Below are 25,221 nucleotides of genomic sequence, written 5' to 3' on the forward strand. Positions count from 1 at the left end.
GAAGGACTGGGAGTGCACTGCGATGGGACTGGCTGGCCACGCCCCCTCCCAAATAAGGGAGGGAGAGTGAAACGGAGGAGGGCAGCTGGCCACACCCACAAAGGGAGGGCAGTGAAGAAGCAAGGTGGGGGGCTGGCCACGCCACCCCCCCAAATAAGGGAGGGAGAAAGTGAAGCGGAGGCGGGTGGCTGGCCATGCCCCCTCCCCCCACCAAGCTAAAAGGGGGAGGGAGCTTCTGGCACAGTGCGGCCAATAGGAGGGAGGGGAAAGCGCAAAGGCAGGAAAGGGGTTAGGGGTGGGCAGCAAAAGGGGAGGGAAGGGTGGGAAAGGAATAAGGAAGGGGAAGGGAGGAGAGAGAGGAAGAGAGGGGGAACCAGTATGTACCAGTATGAAGCCAGGGCTAGACCAGTCTGGACCGGTCTGGACCGGTCTGGACCATTTTGGACCAGTTTGGAACAGTATGGATCAGTTTGGACCAGTGTAGACTGGTTTGGACCGGTTTGGACCGGTTTGGACCAGTCTGGAGTGTTTTGGACCGGTTTGGACCGGTCTGGACCGGCTTGGACCGGTCTGGACCAGACTGGACCGGTTTGGACCGGTTTGGACCGGTCTGGACTGGCTTGGACCGGTCTGGACCGGTTTGGACCGGCTTGGACCGGCTTGGACCGGTCTGGACCAGTCTGGACCGGTTTGGACCGGTCTGGACCAGTTTGGACCGGTCTGGACCAGTTTGGACCGGTCTGGACCAGTTTGGACCGGTTTGGACCAGTCTGGACCGGTTTGGACCGGTCTGGACCTGTCTGGACCGGTTTGGACCGGTCTGGACCAGTTTGGACCGGTCTGGACCAGTTTTGACCGGTTTGGACCGGTCTGGACCAGTTTGGACCGGTCTGGGCCGGTCTGGACCAGTTTGGACCGGTCTGGGCCGGTCTGGACCGGTTTGGACCGGTCTGGACGAGTTTGGACCGGTTTGGACCGGTCTGGACCAGTGTGGACCGGTCTGGGCCGGTCTGGACCAGTTTGGACCGGTTTGGACCGGTCTGGACCAGTTTGGACCGGTCTGGGCCGGTCTGGACCAGTTTGGACCGGTCTGGACCAGTTTGGACCGGTCCGGACCGGTCTGGACCGGTTTGGACCGGTCTGGACCAGTTTGGACCGGTTTGGACCGGTCTGGACCAGTTTGGACCGGTCTGGACCGGTTTGGACCGGTTTGGACCGGTTTGGACCGGTCTGGACGAGTTTGGACCGGTTTGGACCGGTCCGGACCGGTCCGGACCGGTCTGGACCGGCTTCGACCAGTCTGGACCGGTCTGTACCGGTCTGGACTGGTCTGGACCGGCTTGGACCAGTCTGGACCAGCTTGGACCGGTTTGGACCAGTCTGGACGAGTCTGGATCAGTATCGAGCTTGGGTGGCCACTAATGACCCCCCCCAGCCTCTCCCTCCCACCCCTCCTCCTCCTCTCCCCTCCCATTCTCCCTTTTCCGCGCTCCCCGCGGCCCCACTCCACTCTCTGATGTCACCGCGCGGGGCAGCCCTGGTGCCCTCCTCCCAACTCCCACCTGGGCGCTCCGCCCCCTTGCTCTGACGTAATCAGCAGCCATCGCCTCTCTGCCCCAGCTGCTCAGGCCACGCCCACCGTGACATAGTCTGCGCTATTCCCCGCCCCCCCATAGCCATCCTGCTGCCCTCCTCCAGCCCCGCCCCCTCCTATAGCCATCCAATTGTCGCTCTCCAGCCCCGCCTCCAGTCCTCCAGTCCTCCAGTCCCACCTCCTGCAACCTCCCTCAGCCCTTTCCCCGCCCCCTCCATAACCATCCTATTTCACTCAAACCCCGCCCCCTTGTGACGCAGCTGTCCTCTCGTTCCCGCCCCCTCCCTTAGCCATTCTATTGCCGCCCACTAGCCCCGCCTCCAGTGACGTAACCTGCGCGCTCTTCCCCGCTCTCCCTCCCCTCTAGCTCCCTTCCCACCCTTTCCCTTTCCTATCCCCTCACAGCGCTGCCGCCGCTTTCTCTGCTCCCCGCCCCTCCTTTGCGCGGCCCCTAATCACGTGACGATCGCTGGGCGAGTCTGGGTGCTGCGGGGTTCACCCTGGGATCGCTGGGCGAGTCTGGGGGCATTGGGGTCAGCCTGCAAGAGCTGGGAGAGACAGGAGAACAGCTCGTGAGCAGACTGCTCCCGACCGCGGCAAATTGACACCCACCCCCCCCCCTCGCCGCTGGTGTTTCTCGCCCCCCCCCCCTCGCTGCTGCCCACCCTCAGACCCATAGCAGAGTCCTGTAGCAGGGACAGAACAACTCCAGAGAGCAGCAGAGTCTACACTGAGATGATGCGGAGCGGAGAAAGCAGAGGGGACGATAGTTACGCTGGCTAGGTCGGAGCCAACGGGGCGAGGGCGTCGCCATCTTGGGAAGGGCAAGCGCTGTCACGGGGAGGGCGGCGCCATCTTGGGAAGGGCAGGCGCTGTCACGGGGAGGGCAGCGCCGTCTTGGGAAGGGCAGGCGCTGTGACGGGGAGGGCGGCGCCATCTTGGGAAGGGCAGGCGCTGTCACGGGGAGAGCGGTGCCGTCTTGGTGCCCTCACTTCCGTCTACATGCCCCCAGACCTCCTTTGTCACCCTCTAAGGCCCTTGAGGTGCTCGCAGCTCGCCTTGAGATGCCGGGGGAGATGTGGCTGGGGGGTCCTGGGACTGCAGGACACCCAATACCGGAGTGAGACCACCCCAATCCTGGGGGACCCCAAAACCTGGAACCCCCCAGAGACCTCTAACACAGCACCACCACTCCCCGCCCCCTCAGCTGCTTCAGGACCCTCCAGAGACCCCCCCCGGAGACCCTCCAGAGGCCGCCAGACACCAATCGATGCCCACAAAGCCCCTCTAGACGCCCCAGAATACCTCTCTGCGCCTCCCTTCAGAGGCCACTCACACCCTTGGCAGCAGGCAACAGCAAGCAGTACCTGGCCGTGCCCACAAGGTGGGAGCAGTGAGCAGAAGAGTCAGGGGCGCTAGGGACACCGAGACTCCAGCAGTGCCACACAGCAACACACACGCTGTGGGGACCTGACACAGAGACCCCGAAACCACACTGAGGCACAGACCCCCCCACTCCTCCCTGACCCTCCAGACATGACCCAGGAGCCCCTCCAGAGGTCCCCAGACACCTCTAGATGCTCCCAGAACCCTTCACATGCCCCCAAATTCCCCTTTCATACCCCCAAGCCCACTTCAGATGACAGCAGACCCTCCTTAACAGGCCCCCAGCGCTCAGCAGGTCCAGTGCTGCTGTGCCTCGGGAGCAGATCAGCTGGTATCCCTGCAGAGCTTTTTCCAGTCAATGAAAAAACAGCACACCACAAACACACACGAAAGACAATCCACTGTTTTAATTGAGAGACAGTTGCTATTTCTGTTTCAAACCACACCCCACACCCCCCCGTGTCTCTGCTCAGGATGTGCTTTTCTCCTCTAGAAGCCTTTCTACAGAACAGAGGGGGGTCACGTCAAGGCCTTTCTGCACACAAATCACTGCCCTTCTGCAATCTCTCAATAAGCAGCACCGCTGTTCCTCTGCTGGAACACCTCACACTCACTCTTACACTTTCCCGGGGCTTTCCCTCCCCTCCAAGAACGTCCTGGCATTTCAAACATTTGGCATTTCAGGTCTGCAAGCAGCCTTTGTGGGAGGCTGCCCTCACCCCTCCCTCACTGCTCCTCTGCTGTATCCTCGCCCACCCCCCTGTGGCATCACAGAAGGAAAGACAGCCGAGCGGCTACGCTCCTGTTCTTTTTATCACCCCGAGCTGGGGACAGCCTTCTGGGCAAGGTTTGCAGCTTCAGCACACAGCTGAGCTTTGCTCTCACCCATTAAACCCTTTGGTGGTTTCAGCTTCCCAAGGATGTGTCGGCACAAGTCCTTGTCGGGGCACCGCAAACAGGGAGAGACAAAGCTCCGAGATCCAGGAAGAGGACGGCTGAGCAGACACCCCTAAAGAGAGAAACTTCATCAGCTGAACCTCACACTTCTCCCAGCTTTGCAACAGCAAAGAACTTTGTGAACAACACAGTGGTGCTCCTAAGGAGGTCACCAGCTTGCAAGTTACAGGAGAAATAAAAACCTTTTTATTACAGAAGCACTGGCAAAAATTTACGGACAGGAACAGCAGACGAGGAAATTCTGCGATTGAGCTAACGATAGACATCAGGCCTAGGATCTGGCTACCCTGACAAAGGATGCCAACAGGACAGAGTGAGGCCTCAGCAGCACTCCCAAAAAGCCCCACAGAGAGCCACAGGCTCTGGCCCGTGCCCCACCTACGGGCCGGCCCTCCTGGCAGCAGTGCAACACCACCTCTTCAGGAGCCCAGGGACTGACCTCAGCCCCCTAAGGGCCAGGCAAGGTTGGTTCCTGTTAGCTGCCTAAAGCAGCCTCCCCAGCCCTGCTTACAGGGACCTTGGGCTGCTGCTGGGGACAGAAGGGGGATGGAGGGCTCCACAACTCGTCACACAGGCCCCGAGTACGGGGCTGTTAAGCTGACAGGGCGCCAAGGGAACAGGCTGCCATGAAGGCAGAGACCCAGGCCCTGAACTACAGGGTGGGTCACCTTGCCGCAGCAACACGACCGAGCGGCTCCGCTGTGTCCGACGAATAAAAGGAGGAAGTTCCACAGGAACAGAAGGGAAAACCTTTTCACTGTGTGTGACAGAGCCCTGGAGCAGGCTGCCCAGAGAGTTAGTGGAGTCTCTGGAGACATTCAAAACCTGCCCCAGGTGATCCTGCACTGGCACAGGGGTTGGACCGGATGCTATTTTGGGGTCCCTTCCAACCCCTAACACTCAGTGATTCTGTGATTAGCTATGCTGGTGACAGAGTCTCACTGAGTGCTCTTTAAAATGTTTTTCTTTTCTTTCAGCCTAGGAGTTTCATATTTAAATAGACCTTCTGCTCTGTCTTCCCCCTTCCTTCTTCCATCTTGCGTCTAAACACTAGGAGAGCTTGATCAGGTGTATCCTGGGCGTCCCAACGTAACACATCTCAACTGCATACATGGATTTTGTAATCTTTTGCCCCATTGCTCGCACAGGGTGGATTAAGTTCATTACTTAGAGCTCGTCAGGGCAGCTGTTGAAGTGTCCTGTGCAATGCAGGAGGAGTTGAATCCCATAGGAAACCACATTACTGTGCTTTGTCAGCCTGGTTATGGTCAGAAACCTCCTTCATTTTTTTTTCTCTTAAACAGATATATCACATGAGTCCCCAGAATTAATTTGCCTCTTCTCATAATTATTTCTTTAAAACTGTCTTAGAAGAGTCTCTGTCCTTCCCTCTCTCTAGATACTGGCCTCCTGAGCCCATGGCAGACTTGCACAGAGCTACTGCGAGCACCACTCTGCACGGCCTCTGGGGGGCTTTCAAGCACAGGCACCCCAGGAGAATCCAAACCTAACCTTGCAGCTGGCCTTAGAGCTCCTCTTTGGAAAACTGTCGCTGCCAGGGCCCACAAACCCAACATCCTCTGTCAGCAACCTGGATGTAAGAGCTGAAAAGTGTCAACAGAAATTGTACTTGGACACCTCAGGAAGATCCTTCAATGAAAGAGCTGGCTCCTCCTGAAGGGCAAGTATGAATGGAGCTCTCAAAGTACCACACTTCAGAGCCTCCTACTTGCTAGCACTAAGACAATTGTTCATGTAGAACGACTGGCCACTCACTTCAACAAACCCCACAGAACTGGCTCCCATCAACTCTCCAGAAGACACTGCTGCACTAGCTTGGCTGCCTGACCGGCTCAGTTCAGGTGGCTTAGGATCTCACAGAGGGTACCACCAGAACTGAGGGGACTGCAGTCTTTGCAGCTTCAGCTTTCCTTCTCTGCTACTTCTTTTTTCAGAAAAGGAAGCTGAGGGAATTATGGCGTGGTCTGGCTTCAGCTCTCAACTACCTCCATGTTGAACAAGGACAGCTTTTACTCACAGAAAGCACTTGGGGGTTTGTGTGCGAAGTTCCTGTAGAGCTCAGGTCTCTGAGACTTCTGAACAGCTGTGCTTAGCCCAAAATCAGACAGTTTCACATCACCCTGGGAAAAAAAAAAAAAAATCCAAGAATTCAGAAAGATTGTGCTTGAGCAAAAGAAAAGGTTTAACCGCTCCACAGCCTCCTGAGCCCATGGCAGACTTGCAGAGCTACTGTGAGCACCACTCTGCACGGCCTCTGGGGGGGGTTTCAAGCACAGGCACTCCAGGAGACTCCAGGCACTCCATAGAGACTCCAAAACCTCACTGAGAACCCCCCAACTCCTTCAGGACCCCCCCAGATTCCCCAACTTAGATGCCCACAAAACCCCTTTGGAGGCACCCAAACCCCCCATCTGATATGCCCAGCTCCGTTGTAGGTACCCCCAGACGCTTCTAATGTCCCCAGACCCGCTGGTGGACCAGCCCAGAACCCCCTGACACTATCCCAGACCCTTTCAGGGGGCTCCACACCCCTTCTAGATGCCCACAAAACCCCTTCACATGCCAAAAGAAACCTTTACCTGCCTCCAAACCCCATTTGGGGGCCACTCAGACCCCTTAGCAGCGGGTGGCAGCAACCAAGTCTGTTGCTCTCACCAATTAAACCTGGAGGTTAGGAAGAAGATCTTCATAGACTAGAATAGAGCAGGATGAAAGAGAGATTGGCCTTTGGAATGTGCTGCCCAGGGAGGTGGTGGAGTCACCATCACTGGAAGTGTTTACAAAGAGACTGGATGAGGCACTCAGTGCCGTGGTTTAGTTGATTGGAATGGAATGGACCAGGTTGGAAGAGACCTTCAAGATCATCGTGTCCAACCTATCATCCAACACCACCTAATCAACTAAACCATGCAACCAAGCACCCTATCCAGTCTCCTCCTGAACACCTCCAAAGATGGTTACTCCACCACCTCCCTGGGCAGCCCACTCGATTGGGCAATCACTCTCTCTGTGCAGAACCTCTTCCTAACCTCTAGCCTAAACCTCCCCTGCCACAGCTTGAGACTGTGTCCTCTTGTTCTGGTGCTGCTTGCCTGGAAGAAGAGACCAACCCCCACCTGGCTACAACCTCCCTTCAGGGAGTCGTAGAAAGCAAGAAGGTCTCCCCTGAGCCTCCTCTTCTCCAGGCTAAGCAACCCCAGCTCCCTCAGCCTCTCCTCACAGGCCTGTGCTCCAAACCCCTCCCCAGCTCTGTTGCCCTTCTCCGGACTCCTTCCAGCAACTCAACGTCTTGCTTAAACGGAGGGGCCCAGAACTGGACACGGGACTCAAGGTGTGCCCTAACCAGTGCCAAGTGCAGGGGCAGAATGACCTCCCTGCTCCTGCTGGCCACACTGTTCCTGATATTGGCCAGGTTGCCAGTGGCCTTCTTGGCCACCTGTGCACGCTGCTGGTCACGACCAGAAGACAGGGATCAGAAGAGTCTTTGGCCAAGCTGTAAACCACTTCCTAACATTCAGCCTAAACCTCCCCTGGCACAGCTTGAGACTGTGTCCTCTTGCTCTGGTGCTGCTTGCCTGGGAGAAGAGACCAACCCCCACCTGGCTACAAGCAGTTGAATTTAACATCCTCAGGGCAATCAGGAGGAAGTATTCCAAGCTCACGACCCTAGACTTTAGGCGTGCAGATTTTGATGGCTTCAGGGATCTGCTAGCCAAAGTGTCGTGGGACAAAGCCCTGGAGGGAAGAGGGACCCAGGACAGCTGGTCAGTATTCAAGGACCACCTCCTCTGTGTCCAGGAGCTCTGTGTACCAACAAAGAGAAAAGCAGGTAAGAATGCTAGGAGGCCTGCCTGGATGGGCAAGGAGCTACTGGACACACTATTACTTAAAAGGAAACTCTATAGGAAGTGGAGGGAAGGACAGCTAGAACAGGGGGAATACAAGGAAGCTGCCCGAGCAGCAAGAGTCCTGGTTAGGAAAGCCAAAGCAGAGTTTGAGTTGAATCTAGCCAGGGAGATTAAAGGGAATACTAAGAACTTTTACAAGTATATTAATGGGAAGAAGAAGACTAGGGAAGGTGTGGGCCCCCTCAGAAAGGAAAATGGTGACATGGTCACATGTGATGAGGAAAAGGCTGAGGTACTTAATAACTTCTTTACCTCAGTCTTCACTGCAAGGGCCTCTAGCCACACTCCTGATGTTATGGAAGTCAAAGCCAGGGACAGGGAGGAAGAACTGCCCATTGTAAGTGCAGATCAGGTTCGTGATCATCTGAAGAACCTGAAAGTGTTCAAGTCCATGGGACCCGACGGGATACACCCACGGGTGCTGAGAGAACTGGCAGAGGAGGTTGCTAAACCCCTCTCTATTATATTTCAAAAGTCATGGCAAGCTGGGGCAGTCCCCACGGACTGGAAAAGGGGAAACATTGCCCCCATCTTCAAAAAGGGCAAGAAGGAGGAACCAGGGAACTCCAGGCCAGTCAGTCTCACCTCTGTGCCTGGAAAGATCATGGAACAGATCCTCCTGGAGTCACTACTCGCTCAAAAGAATAGTGAAGAGGTGATTGGGAACAGTCAGCATGGCTTTGCCAAGGGCAAATCCTGCCTGACCAACCTGGTGGCCTTCTATGAGCAGGTGACAAAATTAATAGATGAGGGGCGAGCAACTGATGTCATTTACCTGGACCTGAGCAAAGCCTTCGACACTGTCCCGCACCACATCCTGGTCTCCAAACTGGTGACACATGGGTGTGAGGGGTGACCACTAGATGGATAAGGAACTGGCTTGATGGCCGCACCCAAAGAGTGGCTGTCAATGGCTCCATGTCCCAGTGGAGGCCAGGGACAAGCGGAGTCCCTCAGGGATCAGTCCTGGGACCTGTCTTGTTCAACATCTTTGTGGGGGACATGGACAGTGGCATTGAGTGCACCCTCAGCAAGTTTGCTGATGACACCAAGCTGTGTGGTGCAGCAGACACGCTGGAGGGCAGGGAGGCCATCCAGAGGGACCTTGACAGGCTGGAGAGGTGGGCACAGGCCAACCTCATGAAGTTCAATAAGAGCAAGTGCAGGGTCCTGCATCTGGGTCGAGGCAATCCCAGGCACAAATACAGGCTGGGCAGTGACTGGCTGGAGAGTAGCCCTGAAGAGAGAGACTTGGGGGTGCTGGTGGACAAAAAGCTCAACATGAGCTCTCAATGTGCACTTGCAGCCCGCAAGGCCAATCAGATCCTGGGCTGCATCAGGAGAAGTGTGGCTAGCAGGTCGAGGGAGGTGATCCTCCCCCTCTACTCAGCCCTGGTGAGACCCCACCTGGAGTACTGTGTCCAGTTCTGGAGCCCCTATTACAAGAGGGATGTGGAGGTGCTGGAACGTGTCCAGAGAAGGGCCACGAGGATGATCAGAGGGCTGGAGCCCCTCTCCTATGAGGACAGACTGAAGGAGTTGGGGCTGTTCAGTCTGCAGAAGAGAAGGCTCCGAGGTGACCTCATTGTCACCTTCCAGTATCTGAAGGGGGCCTACAGGAAGGCTGGGGAAGGACTTCTCAGGATCTCAGGTAGTGATAGGACTAGGGGGAATGGAATGAAGCTGGAGGTGGGGAGATTCAGGCTAGATGTGAGGAGGAGGTTCTTCACCATGAGAGTGGTGAAACCCTGGAATGTGTTGTCCAGGGAGGTGGTCGAGGCCCCGTCCCTGGAGGTGTTTAAGAGCAGGCTGAATGAGGCTCTGTCCAGCCTGATCTAGTGTGGGGTGTCCCTGCCCATGGCAGGGGGGTTGGAACTAGATGATCCTTGTGGTCCCTTCCAATCCTGAATGAAACTATGAAACTATGAAACCAGAACTGAGGGGACTGCAATCTTTGCAGCTTCAGCTTTCCTTCTCTGCTACTTCTTTTTTCAGATGGATTGTTTTTCAAAGGGAGTGCTGGACAGCAGAACAGGATGGATGGCTGGGCCCCAAGAGCGGTGGGGAACAGAGTTAAACCCAGCCGGTGGCCGGCCGGGCACAAGTGGTGTTCCCCAGGACACCCCTTGTGAGAGAGTGAGTCCAGAGAAGGGCCACAAAGCTGGTGAGGGGTCTGGATAACAAGTCTTAGGAGGAGTGGCTGAAGGAACTGGGACTGTTTAATCTGCAGAAGAGGAAGCTGAGGGAATTAAGGTGTGGTCTGGCTTCAGCTCTCAACTAGTTCCACGTTGAGCAAGCACAGCTTGTACTCACAGAAGGCACTGGCTGCTTGGGTTCAAGGTTCCTGCAGAGCTCAGGCTATCTCTCTTCATTAGTGAGGTCGTCCTGTCACCTAGGCAGAGAGAAGAAAATGCAGCTATGAAATGAGACCACTGGAATCGTGAGACTCGTTCTGTGTGCGACTCCAGGAGAATCCAAACCTAACCTTGGAGCTGCCCTGAAGAGCTCCTCATAGCTTGAGGAGTACCAGAGCAGGAACAATTCCCAAAAGGTTTTCACTACATTCCTAGGGCACTTGAAGGATTGCCCTGGCTGTAGTTAATACCTAGAAATTCCTCTCAAAATCTTTGCAGCACAGCAAGGAAATTGAGGGATGGGAAGGCAATATGTACTTACACGTTAGGCAAGAATTGGCTTTGCAAACTAATCTCTCTAACTGTTGGATATGCACTGAACTTCCTCGAGGCCAAATGAGGACCCCTTTATTTGGGGAAGCCTCAATGAATTGGACTTGGGGGGCATCAGACTGGGTGACTACATCTGAGAGTAACTTCCACAAGTGTCAGCATGGGAAAGATAGCTCAGAAAGCCTGGGTCCAAAGTTTGCCTTAAGAAAATATAGTATAGGAATATACTGTTGGCTGTGAGAAAGGGGGGAACTGATGAACAGAAAAGTCTCATTAACAGAACCACAGAGTTGATAAGAATTTTCCGCTTGTTAGCTGAAATGCTGGAACGCAGGGAGGGGGAGAGGGGCTGGCAGACAGCCTTTGGATAGAGAAGGAATAACAGGATTTGTCAGTGATTCACTGCTGTTAGTCTTGGACAAGATGCTCTTTTGTATACGATAAAGGACACCTGCATGATATGTGTACTTCTGCTCTTTTAGATAGATAAGCTTTGTATAGATAGGCAGCATCTGGACCTCTGTCATTATAGACAGATAACTTTTTGTATAAAAGTTTGCCCAAACCTCTCTGAAGACACACAGCTCTTTTGAAATGATCCTACCTGTGTCAGGCGCCAGAATAGAAGCACGATACAAGAGACTTACTGAGTCTCTTGTGTGTCTTTCTCTAAGTCATTATCAACGCTGTTTGCAGCACAAACCCAAACCCAAACCCACCCCGAGACACCCCCAGCCCCCACAGGAGCCTGCAGAGACCTCCCAAAGGGTCCGTCGGAGGTGCCCAGCTGCCTCTCCACGACCCTCGACCCTTTCAGATGGCCCCACCAGAACTTTACATATCCCCAGACCCTTTGAGGTGTCCCCAGACCTCCTCCGTCACCCCCAAAAGCCCTGCCGATGGCCCCAGACCACCTTCAGACGCCGGAAGGAACACACCTGGGAGTCCCGGGCCGGCAGCGACACCGGAAACCGCACTGCGAGCTCCCCGAATGCGCCAGCACCCCTTGCCCCGGCATAGGACGGCGGTTTGCAGGCACCCTGGGGCACAGAACGGCATCAGGCACCGAATCAGGGCTCTCCGCCACCGCTCCGGCTCCAAAGCTGCTCAGCGCGGCGCCCGCCCCCCCGGCCAGAAAAGCGGGACGCAGCCCGCGAGGAGGGCGCGTGCGCGGGACCGGACCCCCTGCGGCGCGGGTGCCGGATCCATAGCGACGCTCGAGTCAAGCTCTCCGCTGTTCCCCTAAGAATTTTCGAGCATTCAGCGCAGTTAGGCTGCAGAAATTAGCTCCCCCGGGGCGGCAAACGCCGCGGCACGGCTGCACTACCCTAACCCTAAACCCTAACCCTAACCCCCTAACCCTAACCCCCTACCCCTAACCCTACCCCTAACCCTACCCCTAACCCCACTAACCCTAACCCTACTAACCCTAACCCTACTAACCCTAACCACCACATTATCATTAACCCCGACCCCAAACGCAATCCTCACCCAGACCCTAAGTTGCCCATCCACCCCTTCCCCTAATCTCCCCCTGAATAATCTCTCCTCCCTACCTCCATACTCACAAATGCTATTACTGGGCATTTAGAAAGCTTTAGCTAGCACCCCTGTCCTTCTCCTCACTTACCTGCAAAGGCTTCTAGCATGTAAAAACAAATTGCATGTTCTTCCCTTAGGCAGGGGATCTTCCTTCAGTTGTTTTCAGAAGGATGTCGCTACTTCCTTGCCCTGATTTTGTTTCTTAGTTTATTAGTGCTACAAACCACATACGGATCCTACAACAAACCACAATGAAGTGCAACAAGGACTAATGCTGCAGATTCCGTGATTGGCCGTGCTCCCATTGACACCTTTCGCTTCGTCCGTCTCTGGCCACGCTCCTTGCAAAGACGTGGAACTGCAGATCGGGACTCCCGCTCGCTTCGTAGCTATTTTCTACATCTCAGTCGTGCCCGCTCTCACTCGCATGCTCAAAGCATCAACAGGGTATCAAACATAGGAGGAACCTCCCCTGACTCCACACAAGCCCTCCTACAATTCATTATGTCCGTAACGGACACAGGGTTTAGGACCAACAGAGTCAGCCAGCTTACAGCGTTCAGCCGCCGCCGCGCAGTCAGCCAGCTTACAGCGTTCAGCCGCCGCCGCGCAGTCAGCCAGCTTACAGCGTTCAGCCGCCGCCGCGCAGTCAGCCAGCTTACAGCGTTCAGCCGCCGCCGCGCAGTCAGCCAGCTTACAGCGTTCAGCCGCCGCCGCGCAGTCAGCCAGCTTACAGCGTTCAGCCGCCGCGCAGTCAGCCAGCTTACAGCGTTCAGCCGCCGCGCAGTCAGCCAGCTTACAGCGTTCAGCCGCCGCGCAGTCAGCCAGCTTACAGAGTTCAGCAGCAACACAGTTTGTTACCGCTGTGCATGGGAAGGAGCTGAGCCAGCTTCTGTTCAGAAGGATTTCGATTGTAATAACAGAAAGAAAAACAGACACAGCCTTATCAGTGAATATTTAATAACCCTACAACACACGCAAAGGAAAAAGCACTCCTTGTGTATCGCACAGATACACTGTAAGCTTACATAGTCCGGAACCCCATGTAGCTCATTTCAAAGCCTCTTTTCAGACATATGAATACCACACTTCTACACCTTGTTAAACAAGAGAGCTAGGGAGTTGGAGGAGAGGGGTCAGGGTGAGCTGGCCTGCTAGGGGTCTTAATCCCCTCCAAGACCATGCAGGCATTTCACACATTCCAGGTTGATACAGAAGAACCCCAGAGAGCAGCAAAGGTTGGCACTTACCTGAAGGGAGCCCAAGGAAACCAGGAAAAACCTGAGCAAAGAGCTGATCTCAGCAGAGCCAGGGACCCATACCATTCCATTTCAGGCCAGCATTGCTCCATTTGATCATTTCATTTCAGAGAGCCCCACATCGTTTCATTTCAGGCCAGCATTGCTCCATTTGATCATTTCATTTCAGAGAGCCCCACACCGTTTCATTTCAGGCCAGCATTGCTCCATTTGATCATTTCTTTTCAGAGAGCCCCCACTCCGTTTCATTTCAGGCCAGCATTGCACCATTTGATCATTTCATTTCAGAGAGCCCCCACACCGTTCCATTTCAGGCCAGCATTGCTCCATTTGATCATTTCATTTCAGAGAGCCCCCACTCCGTTTCATTTCAGACCAGCATTGCACCATTTGATCATTTCATTTCAGAGAGCCCCCACACCGTTTCTTTTCAGGCCAGCATAGCTCCATTTGATCATTTCATTTCAGAGAGCCCCACACCGTTTCATTTCAGGCCGGCATTGCTCCATTTGATCATTTCATTTCAGAGAGCCCCACACCGTTCCATTTCAGGCCGGCATTGCTCCATTTGATCATTTCATTTCAGAGAGCCCACACACCGTTTCATTTCAGGCCAGCATTGCACCATTTCACCTCTTTTCATTTCAGAGAGCCCCCACACCGTTTCATTTCAGGCCAGCATTGCACCATTTGATCATTTCATTTCAGAGAGCCCCCACACCGTTTCATTTCAGGCCAGCATTGCACCATTTGATCATTTCATTTCAGAGAGCCCCCACTCCGTTTCATTTCAGGCCAGCATTGCTCCATTTGATCATTTCATTTCAGAGAGCCCCCACACCGTTTCATTTCAGACCAGCATTGCACCATTTCATCATTTCATTTCAGAGAGCCCCCACTCCGTTTCATTTCAGGCCAGCATTGCGCCATTTCACCTCTTTTCATTTCAGAGAGCCCCCACTCCGTTTCATTTCAGGCCAGCATTGCGCCATTTCACCTCTTTTCATTTCAGAGAGCCCCCACACCGTTTCATTTCAGGCCAGCATTGCACCATTTGATCATTTCATTTCAGAGAGCCCGCACACCATTTCATTTCAGGCCAGCATTGCTCCATTTGATCATTTCATTACAGAGAGCCCCCACACCGTTTCATTTCAGACCAGCATTGCACCATTTGATCATTTCATTTCAGAGAGCCCCCACACCATTTCATTTCAGGCCAGCACTGCTCCATTTGACCATTTCATTTCAGAGAGCCCCCACACCGTTTCATTTCAGGCCAGCATTGCACCATTTCATCATTTCATTTCAGAGAGCCCCCACACCGTTTCATTTCAGGCCGGCATTGCACCATTTGATCATTTCATTTCAGAGAGCCCCACACCAGTTCATTTCAGGCCAGCATTGCACCATTTGATCATTTCATTTCAGAGAGCCCCATACCGTTTCATTTCAGGCCAGCATTGCACCATTTGATCATTTCATTTCAGAGAGCCCCACACCAGTTCATTTCAGGCCAGCATTGCACCATTTGATCATTTCATTTCAGAGAGCCCCACACCGTTTCATTTCAGGCCAGCATTGCGCCATTTCACCTCTTTTCATTTCAGAGAGCCCCCACACCGTTTCATTTCAGGCCAGCATTGCACCATTTCATCTCTTTCCATTTCAGAGAGCCCCCACTCCGTTTCATTTCAGGCCAGCATTGCACCATTTGATCATTTCATTTCAGAGAGCCCCCACTCCGTTTCATTTCAGGCCAGAATTGCACCATTTGATCATTTCATTTTAGAGAGCCCCCACACCGTTTCATTTCAGGCCAGCATTGCTCCATTTGATCATTTCATTTCAGAGAGCCCCCACTCCGTTTCATTTCAGGCCAGAATTGCATCATTTGATCATTTCATTTTAGAGAGCCCCCACACCGTTTCATTTCAGGCCAGCATTGCACCATTTCACCTCTTTTCATTTCAGAGAGCCCCCACACCGTTTCATTTCAGGCCAGCATTGCACCATTTCACGTCTTTTCCTTTCAGAGAGCCCCCACACCGTTTCATTTCAGGCCAGCATTCCGCCATTTCACCTCTTTTCATTTCAGAGAGCCCCCACACCGTTTCATTTCAGGCCAGCATTGCACCATTTGATCATTTCATTTCAGAGAGCCCCCACACCGTTTCATTTCAGGCCAGCATTGCACCATTTCATCATTTCATTTCAGAGAGCCCCCACTCCGTTTCATTTCAGACCAGCATTGCACCATTTGATCATTTCAGTTCAGAGAGCTCCCACACCGTTTCATTTCAGGCCAGCATTCCGCCATTTCACCTCTTTTCATTTCAGAGAGCCCCCACACCGTTTCATTTCAGACCAGCATTGCACCATTTGATCATTTCATTTCAGAGAGCCCCCACACCGTTTCATTTCAGGCCAGCATTGCACCATTTGGTCATTTCATTTCAGAGAGCCCCCACACCGTTTCATTTCAGGCCAGCATTGAACCATTTGATCATTTCATTTCAGAGAGCCCCCACACCATTTCATTTCAGGCCAGCATTGCTCCATTTGATCATTTCATTACAGAGAGCTCCCACACCATTTCATTTCAGGCCAGCACTGCTCCATTTGACCATTTCATTTCAGAGAGCCCCCACACCGTTTCATTTCAGGCCAGCATTGCACAATTTGATTATTTCATTTCAGAGAGCCCCCACACCGTTTCATTTCAGGCCAGCATTGCTCCATTTGATCATTTCATTACAGAGAGCCCCCACTCCGTTTCATTTCAGGCCAGAATTGCACCATTTGATCATTTCATTTTAGAGAGCCCCCACACCGTTTCATTTCAGGCCAGCATTGCACCATTTCACGTCTTTTCCTTTCAGAGAGCCCCCACACCGTTTCATTTCAGGCCAGCATTCCGCCATTTCACCTCTTTTCATTTCAGAGAGCCCCCACACCGTTTCATTTCAGGCCAGCATTGCACCATTTGATCATTTCAGTTCAGAGAGCTCCCACACCGTTTCATTTCAGGCCAGCATTCCGCCATTTCACCTCTTTTCATTTCAGAGAGCCCCCACACCGTTTCATTTCAGACCAGCATTGCACCATTTGATCATTTCATTTCAGAGAGCCCCCACACCGTTTCATTTCAGGCCAGCATTGCACCATTTGGTCATTTCATTTCAGAGAGCCCCCACACCGTTTCATTTCAGGCCAGCATTGAACCATTTGATCATTTCATTTCAGAGAGCCCCCACACCATTTCATTTCAGGCCAGCATTGCTCCATTTGGTCATTTCATTACAGAGAGCTCCCACACCATTTCATTTCAGGCCAGCACTGCTCCATTTGACCATTTCATTTCAGAGAGCCCCCACACCGTTTCATTTCAGGCCAGCATTGCACAATTTGATTATTTCATTTCAGAGAGCCCCCACACCGTTTCATTTCAGGCCAGCATTGCTCCATTTGATCATTTCATTACAGAGAGCCCCCACTCCGTTTCATTTCAGGCCAGAATTGCACCATTTGATCATTTCATTTTAGAGAGCCCCCACACCGTTTCATTTCAGGCCAGCATTGCACCATTTCACGTCTTTTCCTTTCAGAGAGCCCCCACACCGTTTCATTTCAGGCCAGCATTCCGCCATTTCACCTCTTTTCATTTCAGAGAGCCCCCACACCGTTTCATTTCAGGCCAGCATTGCACCATTTGATCATTTCATTTCAGAGAGCCCCCACACCGTTTCATTTCAGGCCAGCATTGCACCATTTGATCATTTCATTTCAGAGAGCCCCCACTCCGTTTCATTTCTGGCCAGCATTGCACCATTTGTTGATTTCATTTCCGAGAGCCCCCACACCATTTCATTTCAGACCAGCATTGCACCATTTGATCATTTCATTTCAGAGAGCCCCCACTCTGTTTCATTTCAGGCCAGCATTGCGCCATTTCACCTCTTTTCATTTCAGAGAGCCCCCACTCCGTTTCATTTCAGGCCAGCATTGCGCCATTTCACCTCTTTTCATTTCAGAGAGCCCCCACACCGTTTCATTTCAGGCCAGCATTGCACCATTTGACCATTTCATTTCAGAGAGCCCCCACTCCGTTTCATTTCAGGCCAGCATTGCACCATTTCACGTCTTTTCCTTTCAGAGAGCCCCCACACCATTTCATTTCAGGCCAGCATTGCACCATTTGATCATTTCATTTCAGAGAGCCCCCACACCATTTCATTTCAGGCCAGCATTGCTCCATTTGATCATTTCATTACAGAGAGCCCCCACACCGTTTCATTTCAGGCCAGCACTGCTCCATTTGACCATTTCATTTCAGAGAGCCCCCACACCGTTTCATTTCAGGCCAGCATTGCACCATTTGATCATTTCATTTCAGAGAGCCCCCAGTCCATTTCATTTCAGGCCAGCATTGCACCATTTGATCATTTCATTTCAGAGAGCCCCATACCGTTTCATTTCAGGCCGGCATTGCACCATTTGATCATTTCATTTCAGAGAGCCCCCAGTCCATTTCATTTCAGGCCAGCATTGCACCATTTGATCATTTCATTTCAGAGAGCCCCATACCGTTTCATTTCAGGCCAGCATTGCACCATTTGATCATTTCATTTCAGAGAGCCCCACACCAGTTCATTTCAGGCCAGCATTGCACCATTTGATCATTTCATTTCAGAGAGCCCCCAGTCCATTTCATTTCAGGCCAGCATTGCGCCATTTCACCTCTTTCCATTTCAGAGAGCCCCCACTCCGTTTCATTTCAGGCCAGCATTGCACCATTTCACCTCTTTCCATTTCAGAGAGCCCCCACACCATTTCATTTCAGGCCAGCATTGCAACGTTTCGTCATTTCGTTTCAGAGAGCCCCACGCTGTTTCGTCAACAGAAAATCCTGCTAAAAATACCTGCTTTTTCCGTGGATAGTCAAGAGTATTACCTATTGCTACATAAGAAGCTTTGCAATCGTCCCCATTGGATCTGTCCCATTAAATACCAAGGCTTCCGTAATGTAAAAACGAATTCCAAGTACGGTAATGCATGGCTTGGAAACATCTACGAAATGTGTAATGATTGCTCAGGAACGGGGGGTCTTCCTTTGTGCTGCGAGGGTCGTCGCTTTGCTTTGGGCTTTTTTACGTCATCTGGGATTTTTTGGCTCCTTAGTTTACATGCCAATAGGAACCGTTTTCCCCCGCGCCCGCCGATTGCGCAACACATACTCTACGACTGAAATAATAAAACAACTGTTAACATCGACAGGAAAGAATGGGATCGATTGCTACGTAGATACTTCGCAATCGCCGAGCCGAGCCGCCGCGCCGAGCCGCCCTTTTAGGGGAAGAAAACCCTCTCGTTTGCCTGAGAGCGCCGAGGCGACTCGCCCCGAGACTATAAATCCAAGTACAATCCTCTCCTCTCTATAGAGATATTCAGGAATGGTATTCATTGCGACGGTAAAGAGGCTCTGAAGTTACCCCCCCCCCACCGGATCTCCTCTCTGAGATGCAAGTGATGCCGGAACGGAAAAGCGATTTGCGCGTAGAGCAAAGCCAATTTTGGCAACGTACCTACCAAAGGGGAATCGATTGAAAGCGGCGGACTTACGCTGAGCGGTCGGGGGGGCGTCTCTTGCCGCCGCGCGTGGGAAGCGCCCCGCCGGCCTCCGCTCGGAAGGTTTTCCGTTCCGAGAAAGACCAACCCGACACCGTAACCGGTGAGTGTTTAAAAACCCTACAACGCAAAGGAAAATCCGTGAGCTGTTGTGTACTAGAGATACGCACTGTAAGTTTACGTCTTTCAGAACCCCATGCAGCGCATTTCAAAGCCTCTTTTCAGACAAATTAATACCAGACTGCTGCGCCTAGTTAAACAGCAGAGCTATGAAGTTGCAAGAGAGGGGTGTCAGGGTTAGCTGGCCTCTTAGGGATTTTAATCCCCTCCGAGAACGTGCAAGCGTTTCTAACGAGCTGCTACGTAAGAACCCCCGAGAGCGGCAGAGGCTGGCGCTTACCTGGAAGGGAGCCCGAGGAAACCGGGAAGAATCTGAGCGAGGAGCTGAGCCCCGCCAAGCCCCCAACGTGCCGGTTCCTTCCGCCTCGCCTCGGGGAGCCCCGCGCCGGTTCCGTCCGGTTCCGTTCGCCTCGGTTCGCCTCTCCTCGTCTCGGGGGGCCCCGCGGGTGAGCTGCCGCGGGGAGTTTGAGTCGCCGCCGGCTGAGGCGAGGAAAAATCTTCTCCTTCGCTGAAAGCGCTATGCCGACTCACCCTAAAACTGAAACTTTCCTGTTTACATGGATAGTAAAGAAGAGGGTCAATTGCTATATGAAAACCTTTGCAGTCTCCCCCATTGGAATGCTTAGTGGAACCCCCTGGTTCCACCCCGAGGGCTCTTACCTGTGGCAGCGATTTGCCTTTCTCCCTTGTGGGACGCCCCCTTAGGGCTTACACGTTACCCCTTTCCCTTGCCAGCAGTCCTTTTCCTGCCTGAAGGCTCTTGTCTCTTCCTGGGGTGATCTGACTGAGTTAAAAGAGCTCTGCCTGAGAAGCCTCTAAGGGGGCGCCCGGAGAGGTCCTGCGCCTCGGCGGGCCCCGCGGCCCGACGGAGAGGGGTCCCGCCGCGGTCCTCGGAAACCGATCTGGGGGAAAAGACGAACGCCACGGCTCGGGTAACTGCCGGAGTTCTATAGGGCTCGCTACAGCCCTGGACGGCTGTGGGATCTCTCCTAAAGGTCTTGGAGCCGAGCGGTTTCACAAACTCACCTTACTTCTGTGAAAGAGGAGGTTGGACTATTTCCCAGAAGTCTGCTGCACGTTTTCCTGGTTTCTGCAGATAGTTTTCCTCCTTTTCTTACCAGCGACTTATGTGAAGTCTTAGGGCTTTTAATCCCCTCCTAGAACATTCAGGCGTATCGAACCTTCAGAGCACCTACACGGGAACCGCGGACAGCGACAGAGGCTGGCACTAACCTGGTGCGGAGCTCAGCCGGACGAAGGGAACCCACGGAAGCTAAAGGAAGACGAGCTGAGAGCAGACCTCGGCGGAGCCGGCTGGCGCCCGGGGGAGCCGAGCCCCGGCGCGCCTGGTGAGAGGCAGCCCGGCTGGGCGGAGCCGCCGTCTGTTCGGGGGAAGGAAATCCTCCGGCTTCACAGAGAGCCGAGCCGACTCGCCCTAAGACTGCCAATCTCTCCTGTTCATATAGGTAGTCAGGACTGGCACTAAGTGCCAGGTAACAAGGCTCTGAACTCACCCCCGCTGCGTCTCTTCCGTTACACACAAAGGCTGCTAGCAGGTAGAAGCCGATTGCAAGCAGAGCAAAGCAGTTTGAAAACAGAACTACGAAATGGGTCTCAAGGAATTAAAGAGGGGGAACCCTCCTCAGTGTGTGTTGGGGGGGGGGATCCTTTGTTTCTTTTGCCTTTATTCTTTGTCCTGAGGTTTCTTTGGGTTTTGGTCTCTTTAATTTGAATGGAAGTAACCTCTGAGGAGAGCCCAGCGAAGCCTCCCCCCACACACAGGGGTGAGAATCCCCTACCTGGTCAGTGCTGCCCCCGCTCTTAAGGGGCCTGCTAGCATCTAAGGTGGATCTGGGGGTATCAAAGGGGAATTCGGGCACACAGAGAGGTATATGGGGAGGCTCTGGAGGGGCTCCAAAAGGACCTTTCAGTTGGATCCAACTGAGGCCACCGCCACCAAGCCACGCCCCCCAAACTCAGGCCGCCGCCAAGCCAGCTCCCCCACCCACCCAAACACATAGGCCGCCGGCAAGACAAGCAACCCCCCCACCCCCCCCCCCAGCAACAGAAGCTGCCGCCAAGCCAGCCAAACCCCCACCCCAGCAACAGAAGCTGCCGCCGCCAAGCCGGCCACCCCCCAACCCCCCCCAAACCACAGAGGGCGCCACCACCAAGCCAGCCACCCCCAACCCCCACTCAATAACAGAGGCCGCCGCCAAACCAGCCACGCATCCCACCCACCCCAGTCACAACAGAGGCCGCCGCCACCAAGCCAGTCCCCCCCCCCCCAACACAGGCCACCGCCGCCAAGCCAGCCCCCCCCCCCCAACCACAGAGGCCACCGCCGCCAAGCCAGCCCCCCCCCCAACCACAGAGGCCACCGCCGCCAAGCCAAGCCAGCCCCCCCCCATGGCCCACCCAGTAACAGAGGCCGCTGCCAAAAAGCCAGCCACCCCCCACACACCCAAAAACATGGGCTGCCGCCAAATCAGCCACCACCCCTATCCCCCACCCAACAACAGAGGCTGCTGCCAAGGCAGCCACGCATCCCACTCCCCGCCCAACAGAGGCCGCTGCTGCCAAGCCAGCCAAACCCCCAACCAACAAAAAATGCTGCTGCCGCCAGGCAGCCAGCCCACCACCCCATAACAGAGGCCGCTGCTGCCAAGCCAGCCACCCCCCCACCCACCCAACGCCAACAGAGGCCGCCGCCAAAAAGCCAGCCACCACCCCCAACCCCATAGGCCGCCGCCGCCAAGACAGCCACCCCCCCTATCCCCCACCCAATAACAGAGGCTGCCGCCAAACCAGCCACGCATCCCACCCCTCCCACCCAATAACAGAGGCCACCACCGCCAAGCCAGTCACCCCCCCACTCCACCACCCAATAACAGGGGCCGCCGCCAAGCCAAGCCAGCCCCCACCCCACGGCCCACCCAGTAACAGAGGCCACTGCCAAAAAGCCAGCCACCCCCCTACCCACCCACAACCAACAGAGGCCGCCGCCAAAAAGCCAGCCACCCCCCCAACCAACCACAGAGGCTGCTGCCGCCAAGCCAGCCAACCCCCCCCCACCCCAGCAACAGAAGCTGCCACTGCCGCACCAGCCACCCCTCAACCCCCCCAAACCACAGAGGGCACCGCCACCACACCAGCCACCCCCCCAACCCCCACCCAATAACAGATGCTGACACCAAACCAGCCACGCATCCCACCCACCCCAGTCACAACAGAGGCCTCCGCCGCGCCAGCCACAGCCCCCCCACCCAGCCACATAGGCCGCCGCCAAGACAAGCAACCACCCCATACCCCCCAGCAACAGAAGCTGCCGCCAAGCCAGCGACGCATCCCACCCCAGCAACAGAAGCTGCCGCCAAGCCAGCGACGCATCCCACCCCAGCAACAGAAGCTGCCGCCACCAAGCCGGCCATCCCCTAACCCCCCCAAAAAACAGAGGCCGCTGCCACCAAGCCAGCAAATTGCCCCACACCCCCCAGCAACAGAAGCTGCTGCCGCCAAGCCGGCCATCCACTAACCCCCCCAAAAACCAGAGGGCGCCACCACCACGCCAGCCACCCCCCCAACCCCCACCCAATAACAGAGGCCGCCGCCAAACCAGCCACGCATCCCACCCACCCCAGTCACAGAGGCCGCCGCCACCAAGCCAGTCCCCCCACACCCAACACAGGCCACCACCGCCAAGCCAGCCCCCCCCCCCCCAACCACAGAGGGCACAGCCACCAAGCCAAGCCAGCACCCCCCCACGGCCCACCCAGTAACAGAGGCCGCCGCCAAAAAGCCAGCCACCCCACACACACCCAAAAACATGGGCTGCCACCAAACCAGCCAACACCCCTACCCCGTACCCAACAGAGGCCGCTGCCAAGGCAGCCACGCATCCCACCCCCCGCCCAACAGAGGCCGCGGCTGCCAAGCCAGCCAAACCCCCAACCACCAAGAGACGCTGCCGCCGACAAGGCAGCCGGCCCACCACCCCATAACAGAGGCCGTCGCTGCAAAGCCAGCCACCCCCCCACCCACCCAACACCAACAGAGGCTGCCGCCAAAAAGCCAGCCACCCCCCCCAACCACAGAGGACGCTGCCGCCAAGCCAGCAAATCCCCTCATGCCCCCCAGCAACAGCAGCTGCCGCCAAGCCAGCCAACCCCCCCACCCCAGCAACAGAAGCGGACGCTGCCAAGCCAGGCAGCCCCCAAGCCCCCCAAAACACAGAGGCCACCGCCACCAAGTCAGCCACAGCCCCCCCACCCAACCACATAGGCCGCCGCCGCCAAGACAGACACCCCCCCACTCCCCCACACCCCCACCCAATAACAGGGGCCGCCGCCAAGCCAAGCCAGCCCCCCCCCACGGCCCACCCAGTAACAGAGGCCACTGCCAAAAAGCCAGCCACCCCCCTACCCACCCACAACCAACAGAGGCCGCCGCCAAAAAGCCAGCCACCCCCCCAACCAACCACATAGGCCGCTGCCGCCAAGCCAGCCAACCCCCACACCACCCCAGCAACAGAAGCTGCCGCTGCTGCACCAGCCACCCCTCAACCCCCCCAAACCACAGAGGGCACTGCCACCACGCCAGCCACCCCCCCAACCCCCACCCAATAACAGAGGCCGCCACCAAACCAGCCACGCATCCCACCCACCCCAGTCACAGCAGAGGCCGCCGCCACCAAGCCAGACACAGCCCCCCCACCCAGCCACACAGGCCGCCGCCAAGACAAGCAACCACCCCATGCCCCCCAGCAACAGAAGCTGCCGTCGCCAAGCTGGCCACCCCCCACCCCCCCCAAAAAACAGAGGCCACTGACAAGCCAGCCACGCATCCCACCCACCCCAGTCACAACAGAGGCCACTGCTGCCAAGCCAGCCACCCCCCAGCCCCGCAACAGAAGCTGCCGCCACCAAGCCGGCCATCCCCTAACCCCCCCAAAAAACAGAGGCCGCTGCCACCAAGCCAGCAAATTGCCCCACACCCCCCAGCAACAGAAGCTGCCGCCGCCAAGCCGGCCACCCACTAACCCCCCCAAAAAACAGAGGGCGCTGCCACCAAGCCTGCCCCCCAAACTCCCACCCAATAACAATGGCCGCCGCCAAACCAGCCACGCATCCCACCCACCCACCCCAGTCACAACAGAGGCCACCGCCACCAAGCCAAGCCAGCACCCCCCACGGCCCACCCAGTAACAGAGGCAACCGCCAAAAAGCCAGCCACCCCACACACACCCAAAAACATGGGCTGCCACCAAACCAGCCAACACCCCTACCCCCCACCCAACAACAGAGGCCGCTGCCAAGGCAGCCACGCATCCCACCCCCCACCCAGAGGCCGCCGCTGCCAAGCCAGCCAAACCCCCAACCAACAACAGACGCTGCCGCCGCCAAGGCAGCCTGCCCACCACCCCATAACAGAGGCCGTCGCTGCAAAGCCAGCCACCCCCCCACCCACCCAACGCCAACAGAGGCCGACGCCAAAAAGCCAGCCACCCCCCCAACCACAGAGGACGCTGCCGCCAAGCCAGCAAATCCCCTCATGCCCCCCAGCAACAGAAGCTGCCGCTGCCGCGCCAGCCACCCCCCAACCCCCCCAAACCACAGAGGCCGCCGCCAAACCAGCCACGCATCCCACCCACCCCAGCCACAACAGAGGCCGCTGCCACCAAGCCAGTCCCCCCCCCTCCCAACACAGGCCACCGCTGCCAAACCAGCCCCCCCCCAACCACAAAGGCCACAGCCACCAAGCCAAGCCAGCACCCCCCCACAGCCCACCCAGTAACAGAGGCTGCCACCAAAAAGCCAGCCACCCCACACACACCCAAACACATGGGCTGCCACCAAACCAGCCAACACTCCTACCCCCCACCCAACAACAGAGGCCGCTGCCAAGGCAGCCACGCATCCCACCCCCCGCCCAACAGAGGCTGCCGCTGCCAAGCCAGCCAAACCCCCAACCAACAAGACACTGCCGCCGCCAAGGCAGCCTGCCCACCACCCCATAACAGAGGCCGTCGCTGCAAAGCCAGCCACCCCCCCACCCACCCAACGCCAACAGAGGCCGACGCCAAAAAGCCAGCCACCCCCCCAACCACAGAGGACGCTGCC

General features: G+C 55.7%; 2 long non-coding RNA genes across 6 annotated transcripts in view; both read right to left on the minus strand.

Annotated features, from left to right (window-relative positions):
* Positions 1 to 5,978: 5,978 nt before the first annotated feature.
* Positions 5,979 to 25,221, minus strand: part of LOC137453545 (uncharacterized) — a 41,118-nt gene continuing 21,875 nt past the window's right edge. The window contains exons 1-3 of one of the 3 annotated variants that reach the window (XR_010990393.1): positions 11,492 to 11,525; positions 10,180 to 10,258; positions 5,979 to 6,078 (exon numbers count right to left, since the gene is read on the minus strand). This is a non-coding gene — a long non-coding RNA (uncharacterized lncRNA). Of the gene's footprint in view, positions 6,079 to 10,179; positions 10,259 to 10,351; positions 10,442 to 11,491; positions 11,526 to 25,221 lie in introns of those variants that run through there. The other 2 variants (XR_010990392.1, XR_010990391.1) reach the window with 2 other exon arrangements.
* On the minus strand, positions 16,403 to 21,064 carry LOC137453543 (uncharacterized). Of its 3 annotated transcripts, XR_010990389.1 has the most exons (6): positions 20,336 to 21,064; positions 20,129 to 20,259; positions 19,763 to 20,004; positions 19,383 to 19,651; positions 18,977 to 19,102; positions 16,403 to 18,598 (listed from the first exon to the last, which is right to left on the minus strand). It is a non-coding gene; the product is annotated as an uncharacterized lncRNA (long non-coding RNA). The 3 variants fall into 3 exon arrangements; XR_010990387.1 differs by having other exon boundaries at positions 20,129 to 21,064; XR_010990388.1 differs by having other exon boundaries at positions 18,940 to 19,102; positions 20,129 to 21,064.

The sequence above is a fragment of the Melanerpes formicivorus genome, unplaced genomic scaffold, assembly GCF_026170545.1.
Source record: "Melanerpes formicivorus ecotype bairdi unplaced genomic scaffold, bMelFor1.0.p_v2 SCAF_68, whole genome shotgun sequence".
NCBI lineage: Eukaryota > Metazoa > Chordata > Aves > Piciformes > Picidae > Melanerpes > Melanerpes formicivorus.